Raw genomic sequence first — 13,820 nt, 5'->3', positions numbered from 1 at the left:
ACCAACGGCTCTTAGACTTCAACAAGTTCTCAAATCACATTCCAAGTCCGTTAACCACCTAAAATCAACCCGAGGCCCACCGTGACCTCAACCAACATACCAACAAGTCTTATAACATCATACGAACTTAATCGAATCTTCAAATCACCTCTAACAACATCGAAAACCTCAAATTACACACGGATTCAAGCTTAAGAAACTTCAAAATTTCCAAATTCTACAAACGACGCCAAAACCTATCAAATCACGTCCGATCGACCTCAAATTTTGCACACAAGTCACTTTCGACGTTACGGACCTGCTCCAACTTCCAGAATCAAAATCAGACCCTAATATCAAAAAGTCCACTCCCGGTCAAACTTTCGCCATTTCGAGCCAAATTCAATCACGGACCTCCAAATCACAATTCGGACGCGCTCCTAAGTCCAAAATCACCCAACGGAGATAACGGAACCATCAAAATTCTAATCCGAGGTCAAATGCTAAAAAGTTAAACTTGGTCAACTCTCCCAATTTAAAGCTTCAACAATAAAATTCTTTCTTCCAATTCGATTCCGAATAACCTGAAAGTCAAACCAGATGATTCACACAAATCAAAATACATCATACGGAGCTACTCATGCCCTCAAACAACCTAGCGAAGTGTAAATGCTCAAAACGAACGATCGGGTCGTTACATCCTCCCCCACTTAACCATACGTTCGTCCTCGAACGTGCCAAGAGTTGTTCCAAAAGCCATCAAATTGCCGTGTAACCTTATCATGCACATACCTGGGGGTGACCTCACGTCACCCTATCCCATATAGGCCCGACAACACAGCATAACTATAGTTTCTTAATTCAACCTAGCCCATAAACCTTAGAATCAACATCCGGAATTTCTATAAGATTAGAATCTCGCATCTATACGTTGTATAAGTCTGAAAAAGCTGTAACAAGCCTTCACCATAACCCAAGATGTAATCACATGATGTACCACATAACTCAAATACTCAAAGCGATAATTTCAAATCACAGAAGCTGCTCAAAACAACCCAATACAGATAATAAACCTCGTATCAAACAAAACCTCATTCTAAAATCTTCGTACACTACCGATGATGAAAGAAACACGCAGAACTCATAACTAATCATCAGATCAACCAGTCATAGAATTCGCTCTCATTCGACAAGAACTATTGCAAAATTTAAGCCGATTCTTGATATTATCCTTCCAAGCATGCTGTAATCAATTCCGATAGTATCCATCCTAGGTCCAATGATCTCATCTCATCCAACATGACCACTCTAGTAACATGCCACATCAATACAATCTGACGCCATAACTCGTGCAATCTGTGCACCAATAAGCAACCTTCCAAATATACTCAAATTATAGAAAACTGATTGAGACGGGAGAACTGTCCTGCAAGCTCAACAAGTACCACCACAACGTAATTCTAAGAACCTATGACACACCATAGAACCAAAACACATGAATCTAACACAATGGATCATATATCAACATAACTCCGCTGCAATACATGACCCCGTCCAAACACTAGTCCATATGAAATACCTCAGCCACCATGCTCAAAATCAATAACCATGCGAAATTCGACATCAAGTACCCAAGGTGCATTACCGTAACCTCGGTAAGCAAATAGCACAATGCCACAATCCGGAAAGAACATAGCTAACGCGCAAACAATCACGTAATACTAAAATACTCATCTCGCTCAAATTCCGCTATAAATCCCAAATAGAACCACATCGTGTGTGCATATAACCCACGAATCGCAACCCCTCATAGCATAGAAGAGTAACTCACAGATCATTTCATAACACGAATAAGCTCAACAACAACCGAATGGCACATCCCTCAATAATAATAGTACGGAGCCAACCAATCCGACTCGACATAGAATACCCATCCTAGTTGGGCCTACCAATGGGCCCCCAAATCAACTCTAGGCACCCAGACATGGATAAATAACCCTCTGAAAGCCCACAATGACTGAATCATAACACATACTATCGTCTAGCAAACTTCGGCCATGACTTCACAGTCCACAACCATGAAAACAACCTGCTCTTGATGACTCCCGGTCTCCAAATCCATAGAACATACGAATCCCATATCTGATCCCAACTTCACCGCCAGAATGTCTAACACATATCTCATACACGATCATCCTACGAGAAATACTTCTAAAATTCTTCCGTGTCACATTAAAAAATTTGAATATCAGTAGTCGATCAACCAGGAGAGTGTCGTAATACCAATGCAGTGCCCATAAGTCAAAACACATTGCCATTTCTGAAATATATACTCTCATCAAGCCACACTGATTAGTAGTATCATTTGCCTAGTCATCTGAAACCGTCCATACTGCCTACGAATTTATGTCCTTCCCTTCAGAACTGAACTGTGACCTTGCACAAGCAAATCTCAATCCCACGCAATACACCGCGTCTACCATGCCATCCTGTGAAGAGTACAAGAATCTTATAATCAACTCTAAGTCACAACCAAAATACATACACGATCAGTCAGAAACTTTCCATTGATCTCATCCCGGAGAAAATCCCAATACACAACATATTCATCACGCCAGTAGGAAATATACTCCTCGAACCGTGGTAAACCCCTAGTGGGAACTCTTTGAAACCCATTCGCACACAACCAAGCTATCAGAACTGAGTCTCTCTAATTCACCCAGCCACGCAGGTCGCCAAAACCCAAGAGCATTGCCATGAAACACCTGTGGAGAATAGCCATATCATAAGTACCCAAAAAACTGATTGTATCCAATATTGTGCTGATCCAACCTACTACCACACTGTCCTATTTCTCCAAGTCCCTTCCAAATTGCCTTCAAATTGATATTTCTCCTTGTTGGAACACCACGATCCTTAACCAAAATTCACCACACAAGAGAGCCTAGTATAAAACCATAACGCCCTAAGGCCCATAAGCCGTTGACTTCCCTCTTAAGAACCACAAAGCAACACAACCGAGATACCCACTTTAAAGACACCTTATGTGAACCTAAAACTGTTTTCTTCACCTTCTTGATGCTAAAATGCATAATCCACAACGGTATAAAAATGCCACAAGTCTCGACACCATCCAATGTAACTCTCAGTTTCTAGCCATATACAAATTTTGAAAATTCCAAATCGCTACATATAAATATTGAATCCATTAGAACTATTCTCGAGAGTCATCCACTCTACTCAAATCTCAATTAAACCGACCAAACGGACCGAACGACCTGTGCTCCATTAGCACACCAACACCCAAGAGAGTAACCCACACTCCTAAGCAACTGAGCAGATTCCTACTCCATGTACACTACACCCTTCACGAATAACCACTTAATTATTTTATGATTCCCATATACCCATAGAGTGTAATACAACCTGCATCCCGAATTTCCTTTACCTGAGTCAACCTCGATCTCGACCTCTACAAGTCATAACTGATTCGCCAGTATTCCCCAAACCGAAACCAATACAACACATTATCAAGCAATCAACTAGTCGATAGCAGACTCCCCCTCTTGGCTCAAAGCCACAGAACAAAACACTCAATAACATCATGATACCCATACTCTATTACTGCTAGAATCCCACATTAAAATTCAACTAAATCCTTTGTAAGCTCATGTAACGGAAACCATATAATACCTCAAATCATCTGCAAATCTCGCATTCATCCTCGGGATAGTCAGGTCAACTGTTACAACCGAACTAAACTCAAATCGCACAATTATCATTCACTGTTAAAGGAGAACTCTCTACAAAACATCATAGGGATCACACAACCTCAGAACACGTCGCAGGAGATAACCCACCAGCTTGCCTCAAGCTGACATTTTTCTATACTCTCCCACAGTCACGACTACTATGCAATTACTTAATCTTCTCGATTCTGAACTCATCAACAAGACATGAGAATCTACTTCACTCCGTAACCAAACAACATGAGAGATCCCCCAACACACCCATAACTCGAGACCATACGCCAAAGTAAGATAGAAATCTGACACCCCATAGTCCTTGCTACATCTCAAGTAAACTCTTCACATTACATTCGAATAATCTGAACACATCTCGCAGTTACATCATACTCACCACATAGTCATCCAATCATAAATTCCACTAATAGGGTCACCAACGGACCTATAAGTCCCAAAATCACGTGCTCACACAATCGAAATTTCCGTGCTCAAGCTACCATCAAAACCCTACCTCAAGTACTCCAGACTGGCGCATCACCAGCACGCCAAAATCACATCTCGCACTTCAACCATGGAATCACAAGCTGCCGGCGCACAGCCGATACCGAGCTCTCACATGCGCATACGAATGCGTGGAAAGAATTCAAAAGGTTATGCTTCAAGCTGAATCAATGCCGCACGATAAGGAAAGAAAGATGGGAAGTATATCATAAATGTCTTGTAGCCTTTCGAAGATAGGTATGTGTCACGACCCAAACTGATGGGCTGCGAAGGGCACCCGGTACCTTACTCAACCAAGTACCAATGTAACGTATCTTTCTTATTACATCATCATATACACGTGACATACGGGCTTAATAGGCCAACATCATCATTTATAAACTCAAAACATAGGCCGACAAGGCCGTACAATCTTTCACGTACACGACATATGTCTACAAGCTTCTAAGAGTACATAATTGTCATAAAGGTAGGGACAGAGCCCCGCCAAACCAAATCATACACATCTAAATCATACTGACCAAACAAGCAACTTCGGAGCAAATGGAGTGCACCAATATCTTTTGTTGAGCTGATCGCTTACTTGGAGGACTCTCGACCTGTCTATCGAGACCTACGGGCATGAAACGCATCGTCCCCAGGCAAAAAGGGACGTCAGTACAAATAATGTACCGAGTATGTAAGGAATAAAAATCAGTAAATAATAGACATGAGAGAAACATGGAGTAAAAGACTCGACATGTACGCCTGCATAACTCTGTGAATCATTTTATTTTTATTTTATAATTTCATGCATATGCGTATAAATGTCATACCATGCATAGGTATATGTGTTCATAACATCATCAAGCCTCTGAGGGCATCCCATCATATCATCTCGGCCACTGTGGGCAAATCATCAATGTATACCAGCTGATCAGGTGGTGGTGCGTATATAACGCCATAACTTTATTTCATATTTCATATATATATAATATACATATATACGCGTATATAACGCCACCTGGTCATGGGTCAATGTATATATATAAATGCATGAAATGCATAAGAAATACATTAATAATATTTTCTCAGAATGTCATAAAAATAATATACCTGTCGGATAAATTTTATCAAATACGTATTTTTCTCAAACCCGTGAATAGAAGATATAATAATAATTCACATGTGGAATCAAGAATATAGACACCCCTAATATTTCTATGAATAGAGTCATTTATGAAAATTATGCATTTGCTTATTTCGTTCGTGTCGTATAGATCATGCCAAAAAGAAAGAAGGAATAGCCTTAACATATCTAGCTTGTTATGATAACAAGGCTAATGTTGTATCAGATCTTCAAGTCATTCAAAACCCAGTAACCATTCAACATTTAATTTCTTGTCACTTCCCTTAGACGTTTAAACTATTATGGACCTTTTCTATGTACATTATATGCCGCTACAGATTATGAAAAATCTTATACGTAAATGTCACATTTTGAAGGAAATTTAGAAAGATGATAAGGGATTATTTTAGTTGAATTGTTGGAGTATTATCCGTAAGTTGTTTTCATCCAAAATAAAGCTTAGCACTTGAAAAATTAATTCTTCAAGAATACTAGTTGGTAGGCCCCTATTAACTTTGATGACTTAGCCCCCTTAATTTTTCCAAATGTGCCATGCTGCACTTTAATTCAAGAGTCATTCTTTTAGTTCTTAATGGCTGCCACGTTGGGTGGATTTAAACTTATCCAAATTTTATCCACCAATTTCCTTAAGTTCATGGTTAATCTTTCATAAAAAATTCACAATTAACCAAATATCTACATAATTAAGAATTATCTCAAATTACTTAAAATACTACTCACTTTTAACACACTTTGTACATCTTGCTATTATGGCCTCTGGTATCTTGTATGGTACTAGTCCATAAATATCGGGTATTTTAGCTCGGGCCCTATTTTATTCCAAAATGTCAAACTTTGATGAAATTCATTTTCTTCGATTTGCTTACCCTCTCACCTTCACCAATTTACTCATCACTTGTTTAAAATAGCATAATGTTTATAATCAAGAAATAATTTCATTCCCGAACTTGCGTCGATTAACTTATGACGAAACTTTATCGTACGAAAATACGGGATGTAACATCTCATTTCTGAGCTTTCATTAATTTATTTATGACATACTTTCACGTACAACAATATGGGGTGTAACATCATTCCCCCCTTTGGAACATTCGTCCTCGAATGTTGGCTGATATACTTATCATTCTTATAACCCATAGCTCTTGCGAATACTTTAGTACTCCCCTTGCCATCTAGGCAACTGTTCTATGAATGAATCCCAAACGCCAGGGCATTCTCCCCTTTAGACCTCTTTCTAACACCATGACTTATGGTCGGAATCCTTCCAATCTCGTAATTGTTGTTCATTCTATCATGCAGCCTGTACGACTCTAACTTTGTATGCACACCTATGTGACGCTTCTCTCCTCTTTCCTCCAGCTTTTAGCCAATCTCTAGGCCTCACTTTGTGAACATATACAAAATCATGTCAAGCAGTCCCTCTGGGTGTCATTTGCTTTACTACATCTAAGTAGGCCATACTATACTATAATTCTTACTTCGATTTATCGTTACTGAGGTTTGCGACCAAAGTTTAGGTTACTCTCATTGCTTATCCCATATGCATAAAGCTATGCATTATAACGCTTCTTCATTACTGTTCATCTTAAGACTGATGGCCTAATCTCATCTCGTACTTTGTAACTTTTATCTATCCATTGTCGATTCACCTCAATGTTGATCTACAATCTTCCATTGATAACTTGAAACTTCTTACGTAATACATTGCCACTAGGGCTTATGTTGCATCGAGGAATATTTGAATTGATTTTCCTGATCCACTTAGAGGGGATATTGTACTTCAATAATCATATATAATTTCGCACAATTCATGAAATCCTCTTCAAATCATTACTCAATCAAAGGCCCAATCGTCATCCTTTATCTATCACAATATCAGTGAAAACTTAAATCCTTTATTGAAATAGTCGTAAAATATGAGATAATTTGAAAACCGTAAATTTTTCAAAAAATCCTTTCCACAATAAATTAGATGTTTCGTTTTCTTTCCAGATAGCAAGTGTGAAATACCTCTCTATGCCCACATATCAATGTGTGTAAAAATTCATGAATGACGTGATATCGTACAACATGAGGAAAAGAATGCATCTTTATGCATGTATGTCATGTGTGCATAGCCGGAGAGAGAGTGTTACTTCGGGTATCACCCATGAAGGGTGTAATGAGGTTTGGAAAGAAGGGCAAGTTGAGTCCTAGGTATATCGGACCTTTTGTGATTCTGGAGAGAGTGGGAGAGGTGGCTTACAGGCTTGCGTTGTCACCTAGTTTAGCAGTTGTTCATTCGGTATTCCATGTGTCCATGCTTTGAAAGTATCACGGCGATCCGTCCCATGTGTTAGATTTCAGCTCTGTCTAGTTGGACAATGATTTGATTTACGAGGAGGAGCCGGTGGCAATTCTAGCCCAGCAAGTTCGCCAGTTGAGATCAAAGAGTTACCCTTCAATTCGAGTGCATTGGAGAGGTCAACCTAATGAGGCAGCTAATTGGGAGTCCGAGTCCGATATGCGGAGTAGATATACCCACATTTTCACCAGCCCTGGTACTTTTCTATGTCCGTTCGAGGATGAACTGTTGTTTTAGAGGTGGAAATGTGATGACCCAAAAGGTCATCTTATATTTTAGAACTCGAATCTATGTCTTTAACCTTAAAAACCTTATTTTTACCCTCCTCAATTTGCGTGCCCAGTCCGGGCAGGTTTCCGGAAAGCTTTTATGTTAAAAACTAATGAAAATAAGAATTTTTACCTTAAAAATTAATTTTGGTTGACTTCGGTCAACATTTTTGGTGAACGGGTCCGGATCCGTGATTTGACGGTTCCGGTAGGTCCGTATAGAATTATGGGACCTGGACGTATGCCCGGAATCGAATTCGGAGGTCCCTAGCTTGAGTTATGAGTTTTTGATGAAAATTAAAAGTTTGGAAATTATTTGTTTTTAAGAATTGATTGATATTTGGTATTGTTAGTGTCGGGTCCGTATTTTGGTTCCGGAGCCAGGTACAGGTTCATTATGATATTTAAGATCTGTCTGTGAAATTTGGTGAGAAACGGCGTTGATTTGACGTGATTCGGACGTCCAGTTGAGAAAATAGAAATTGTAAAGTGTTCTTGAGAATTTCATTTGATTTGGTGCTAAATTCGTAGTTCTAGGGGTTATTTTGGCGATTTGATCGTGCGAGCAGGTCCGTATGATGTTTCTATACTTATGTGCATGTTTGGTTTGGAGCCCCGAGGGCTCGGATGAGTTTCGGATATGCTACGGAGTGATTTGCACTTTGAAAACCTGAGGTTTTTGCTGCAGCAGCTGTTCTGGTATGCCCTTCTTCGCGTTCGCGTAGGTAGTTTCGTGAACACGACAGATAAAATGGGGCAGGGGAATTTTCTTCTTCGCAAACGCGAAGGACTGGTCGCGAATGCGAAGCGTTGGGGGTGGTACCCTTCGCGAACGCGATAGTTTAAGGGACATGGAGGAGGGGGTCATGTTCTTCTACGCGAACGCGTCCACCGGGTCGCAAAGGCTAGGGGGAGCTGCCTTATGTGAACGCGTAGAAAGACTCGCGAACGCGAAGGCCTTAGGCCGCGGTGCATCGCGAACGCGACAGGCATCTCGCGAATGCAATGAAGGCCTGTCCAATGACTTAAAACAGACTCCAAGCACGGGTTTAAGCCATTTCTTCAACATTTTTCAAGAACCAAACGGGTAGAGGCGATTTTCAATAGTCATTTTCTTCCCCAAAGTGTTGGTAAGTGATTCTAAATCATTTTCTTTCAATTACCCATTACATTTTATGAATTATCAACCTAAAATCTAGAGTTTTCGTGATAGAATTAGGAGTTAGGATAAAAACTAGGAATTTCAAATATTTGAGGATTTAGACCCCAATTTGAGGTCGGATTCCAAAACTATGTACATATTTGGGCTCGGGGGTAAATGGGTAAAAGGATGTTGGCCCGAACCTCGGGTTTTGAGCGAAGTGGACCTAGGGTCGATTTTTTGAGTTTTTGGAGGAAAATTTGGAAAATTTAATTTATGAAATATAATTGATTCCTTTAGCAATATTTGATATTATTGAGTCATTTTTGAATAGATAAGAGTGATTTGGCGGTGAATTTCAAAGGAAAAGTTGTGATTGAGAATTAAGTGGCCTTCGGAGTGAGGTAAGTGTCGTGTCTAACTTTGGCTTGAGGGAATAGGTATTATGTGTTCATTTGCTACGTGTTTGGTGGTTAAATACGATGTATAGGTGAGGTGACGAGCATCTATGCGTCGTTGTCGAGTCATAGCATGCGAGTAAAATTCTATTCTTGTCTATTTTATAGCCTTAAATTCTACTATCCATGCTTATCGGGTTATTTGAAATGATGGGTGACTCATATCTGGTTTCACTGAGATTTGGTAACTTTCGAATATTGATTCAAGGTTGAGATTACATTGTGCTGTTGATTATGGGTAAAATACTGGTTTCTTTGTGATACTCTTATCTATTTGTTGTTATTGATTTTGTGATTGGTGAGGAGGAGTGTAAAGCACGAAGGGTGATGCCGTGCATGCATTATTTATATTGTGAGGAAGAGTGTAAAGTACGAAGGGTGATGTCGTGCATGCATTATTTATATTGTGAGGATGAGTGAAAAGCACGAAGGGTGATGTCGTGCCGTTCTATTTATTTATTTGCTGAGATTGAGAGTAAAAGCACAAAGGGTGATGTCGTGCCGTTCTATTTATTTATTAGGTGAGGTTTAGAGTAAAAGCATGAAGGGTGATACCGTGCAGTTTTCCTTTGCTGTTTTAATTGCTCAATTCGTTTAAGAATCTTCTGTTTAATTCTGTCTTTTCATTATTCTCACTCTTTATGTTGTATTCCCCCATTTTATGTCCCCTTCCCATTATTTTTGCGTTATTGCTTTATTTACTGTTGTTGCCACTAGCATGATTATACTGTTCGGGTTATATGTGGGTGTATTGTCCTAGCCTCGTCACTACTTCGCCGAGGTTAGGCTCGACACTTACCAGCACATGGGGTCGGTTGTACTGATGATGCACTCTGCACTTTCTGTGCAGATTTTGATACCGCTTCAGGTTGATCGAGATTTTCTACTGGTCTGCTGTCCGGAGACTCAAGGTAGATCTATCGGTGTTCACAGACCTTAAAGTCCCCATCTATCTTTTATGTCCTATTGTTTTCTTTCATTCAGACATTTGTATTTCTTTCACACTATTACTTGTAGTAAATTCTAGAATGCTCGTGAATTGTGACTCCAGATCCGAGTGGTAGTAATTAATACAATTTTATGATATTCCGCACTTATTATATTTCATCTTAGTTAATTATTGTTATTTACTGAATGGAAATAAGGAATTGGTTTAACGATTTTTCTAACGTTGGCTTGCCTAGTAAGTGAAATGTTAGGCGCCATCACGGTCTCGTCGGTGGGAAATTTTGGGTCGTGACATTTGGTATCAGAGTCCTAGGTTGCTTAGGTCTCACGATTCACGAGCAAGCTTAGTAGAGTCTGGAGGATCGGCACGGAGACGTCTGTGCCTATCTTCCAGAGGCTATGAAGTTTAGGAACAAGTTTCACTTCTATTCTTCTGTGTCGTGTGATTTTTCTTTTTCAATACTGATTGATCTCTTCTACTCTTATTCTCTCGTAGATGTCGAGAACTCGTACCGCTTCCTCAGCTGAGCAGCAACCAGAGCCTCCAGTGACAGCTCCTACGCGGGGCAGAGTTCGACGCCGAGGTCGTGCCAGAGGCCGAGGTAGGGGTAGGGCTCAGCCTAGGGCCCGAGCAGCAGCCCCAGCAGTGGAGCCTCAGATAGAGCTTGACGAGGAGGTTCCATCCCAGACTGTTCCTGCCGGACTAGCTTAGGTTACGGAGGGGTTCATTGCTACCCCAGTACTTCAAGACGCTTTGGTCCGTTTGGTGGGCCCTATGGAGAGTGTGGCCCAGACTGGCGCATTTCCCATGGCACCAGTAGTCTCTCAGGCTGGAGGAGGAGCCCAGACTCCCACTACTCCCGCTCCGGAGCAGATAGCTCCCCAGTATCATGCTCCAGCAGCTCAGCCAGTTGGATTAGTTCAGCCGATTATTGCGGCACAGGTCGGAGATGGGCCAACTATGTCTTTCGAGGCTTTATGGAGATTGGATAGATTTATCAAGCTCTTTCTTGTTCACTTCAGTGGTGCTCCTTCAAAGGATCCCCGGGAGTATCTTGACAGCTGTCACGAGGTTTTACGAAACAAGGGTATAGTGGAGACCAATGGGGTCGATTTTGCTGTATTTCAGATGACTGGTTCCGCCAAGAAATGGTGGAGAGATTACTTGTTGACCAGACCAGCTAGGTCGCCTGCTCTTACTTGGGACCAGTTCTCTCAGCTCTTCATAGAGAAGTTTCTGCCTATCACATTGAGAGAGGAGCGTAGCCGTCAGTTTGAGCGTCTCCAACAGGGCAGCATGACTGTTACTCAGTATGAGGCCCATTTTGTAGATTTGTCCCATCATGCTATTCTTCTACTTCCCACCGAGAGAGAGGGGGTGGGGAGGTTTATTTATGGACTTGCTCAGTCTATCAGATTGCAGATGGCTAAGGAGACGGGGAGTGAGATTTCTTTTCAGGCGGCTGCTAATGTCGCGAGACGAGTCGAACTGGTTCTTACTCAGGGATTTCAGGGGTCTGACAAGAGACCTCGTCAGTCCAGTGAGTTTAGCGGTGCCTCACTTAGAGGCAGGAGTACTTTTGGTAGAGGCCATCCTCCCAGGCCGTTTCATTCAGCGCTCCAGGCATCCCACGGTGCCTCAGGTGGCCATGGCCCTTAGATGCATTATTCTGACCAGCTAGCCTACAGTGCAGCACCAACTCCTATTAGTGCACCTCCACTCCAGAGTTATCAGGGTGGTTATTAAGGTCGACAGGACCAGCTTCAGGGTCAGCAGTCATAGCAACCGAAGTTATGTTATACTTGTGGTGATCCGAGTCACATTGCTAGATTTTGCCCTCGAGCAACGGGCAGCTCACAACATCAGAATTCGCGTGCCATGGTCCCGACACCAGTTGTTGCACCACCTGCTCAGCCAGCCAGAGGTAGGGGTCAGGCAGCTAGAGGTAGAGGCCAGACTGTTAGAGGTAGAGGTCAAGCCATTTGAGGTGGAGACCAGCCAGCTAGAGGCCGTCCCGGGGACGTAGTTCAGGGTGGTGGGGCCCAGCCCCGGTGTTATACTTTCCCAGCCAGGCCTAAGACTGAGTCATCTGACGCTGTTATCACAGGTACTGTTTCAATTTGCAGTAGAGATGCTTCAGTTCTATTTGATCCGGGATCTACTTACTCATATGTGTCATCCTATTTTGCTTCCTATTTGGTTGTGCCCCGTGATTCTTTGAGTGCTCCTGTGTATGTGTCCACACCAGTGGAAGATGCTATTATTGTAGATCGTGTTTATCGTTCGTGTGTGGTCACCATTGGGAGTCTTGAGACTCGTGTAGATCTCCTACTTCTCGACATGGTTGATTTCGATGTCATACTGGGTATGGATTGGCTGTCACCTTATCATGCTATATTAGATTGTCATGTTAAGACGGTTACCTTAGCCTTACAGGGGTTGCCTCAATTAGAGTGGAGAGGGAATCTTGGCCATTCTGCCAGCAGGGTTATCTCTTATGTGAAGGCTCGGCATATGGTCGAGAAAGGGTGTCTAGATTATTTGGCTTATGTCTGTGGTTCTAGTGCGAAGGTTCCTTCCATAGATTCGGTGCCGGTTGTTCGTGAGTTTCCAGGGGTGTTTCCTGCTGACCTGTCAGGGATGCCACCTGACAGGGATATTGATTTTTGCATATATTTGGCTCCGGGCACTCAGCGTATTTCCATTCCATCATACCGCATGGCCCCACCAGAGTTGAAAGAATTGAAGGAGCAGTTGCAAGATTTTCTTGATAAGGGCTTCATTAGACCTAGTGTCTCGCCCTGGGGTGCACCTGTGTTGTTTGTGAAGAAGAAAGATGGATCGATGAGGACGTGTATAGATTATCGGCAGTTGAACAAAGTCACCATCAAAAACAAGTATCCATTGCCGAGGATTGATGATTTATTTGATCAGCTTCAGGGTGCCATGGTGTTTTCAAAGATTGATTTGAGATGTGGCTACCATCAGTTGAGGATTAGGGCATCCGATGTTCCTAAGAAAGTTTTCGGACTCGGTATAGACATTATATGTTTCTAGTGATGTCATTTGGGCTGACAAATGCCCCAGCAGCATTCATGGATTTGATGAACCGATGTTCAAACCCTACTTGGATTCCTTTGTGGTTGTGTTTATTGATGATATCTTGATCTACTCCCATAGTCGAAAGGATCATGAGCAGCACCTTCTAATCGTTCTTCAAACTCTGAAAGACAGCCAGTTATATGCTAAGTTCTCAAAATGCGAGTTTTGGTTGAGTTTAGTTGCTTTCTTGGGTCACGTTGTT

The sequence above is a fragment of the Nicotiana tomentosiformis genome, chromosome 8, assembly GCF_000390325.3.
Source record: "Nicotiana tomentosiformis chromosome 8, ASM39032v3, whole genome shotgun sequence".
Taxonomy (NCBI): Eukaryota; Viridiplantae; Streptophyta; class Magnoliopsida; order Solanales; family Solanaceae; genus Nicotiana; species Nicotiana tomentosiformis.
This window is presented reverse-complemented; position numbering follows the sequence as displayed.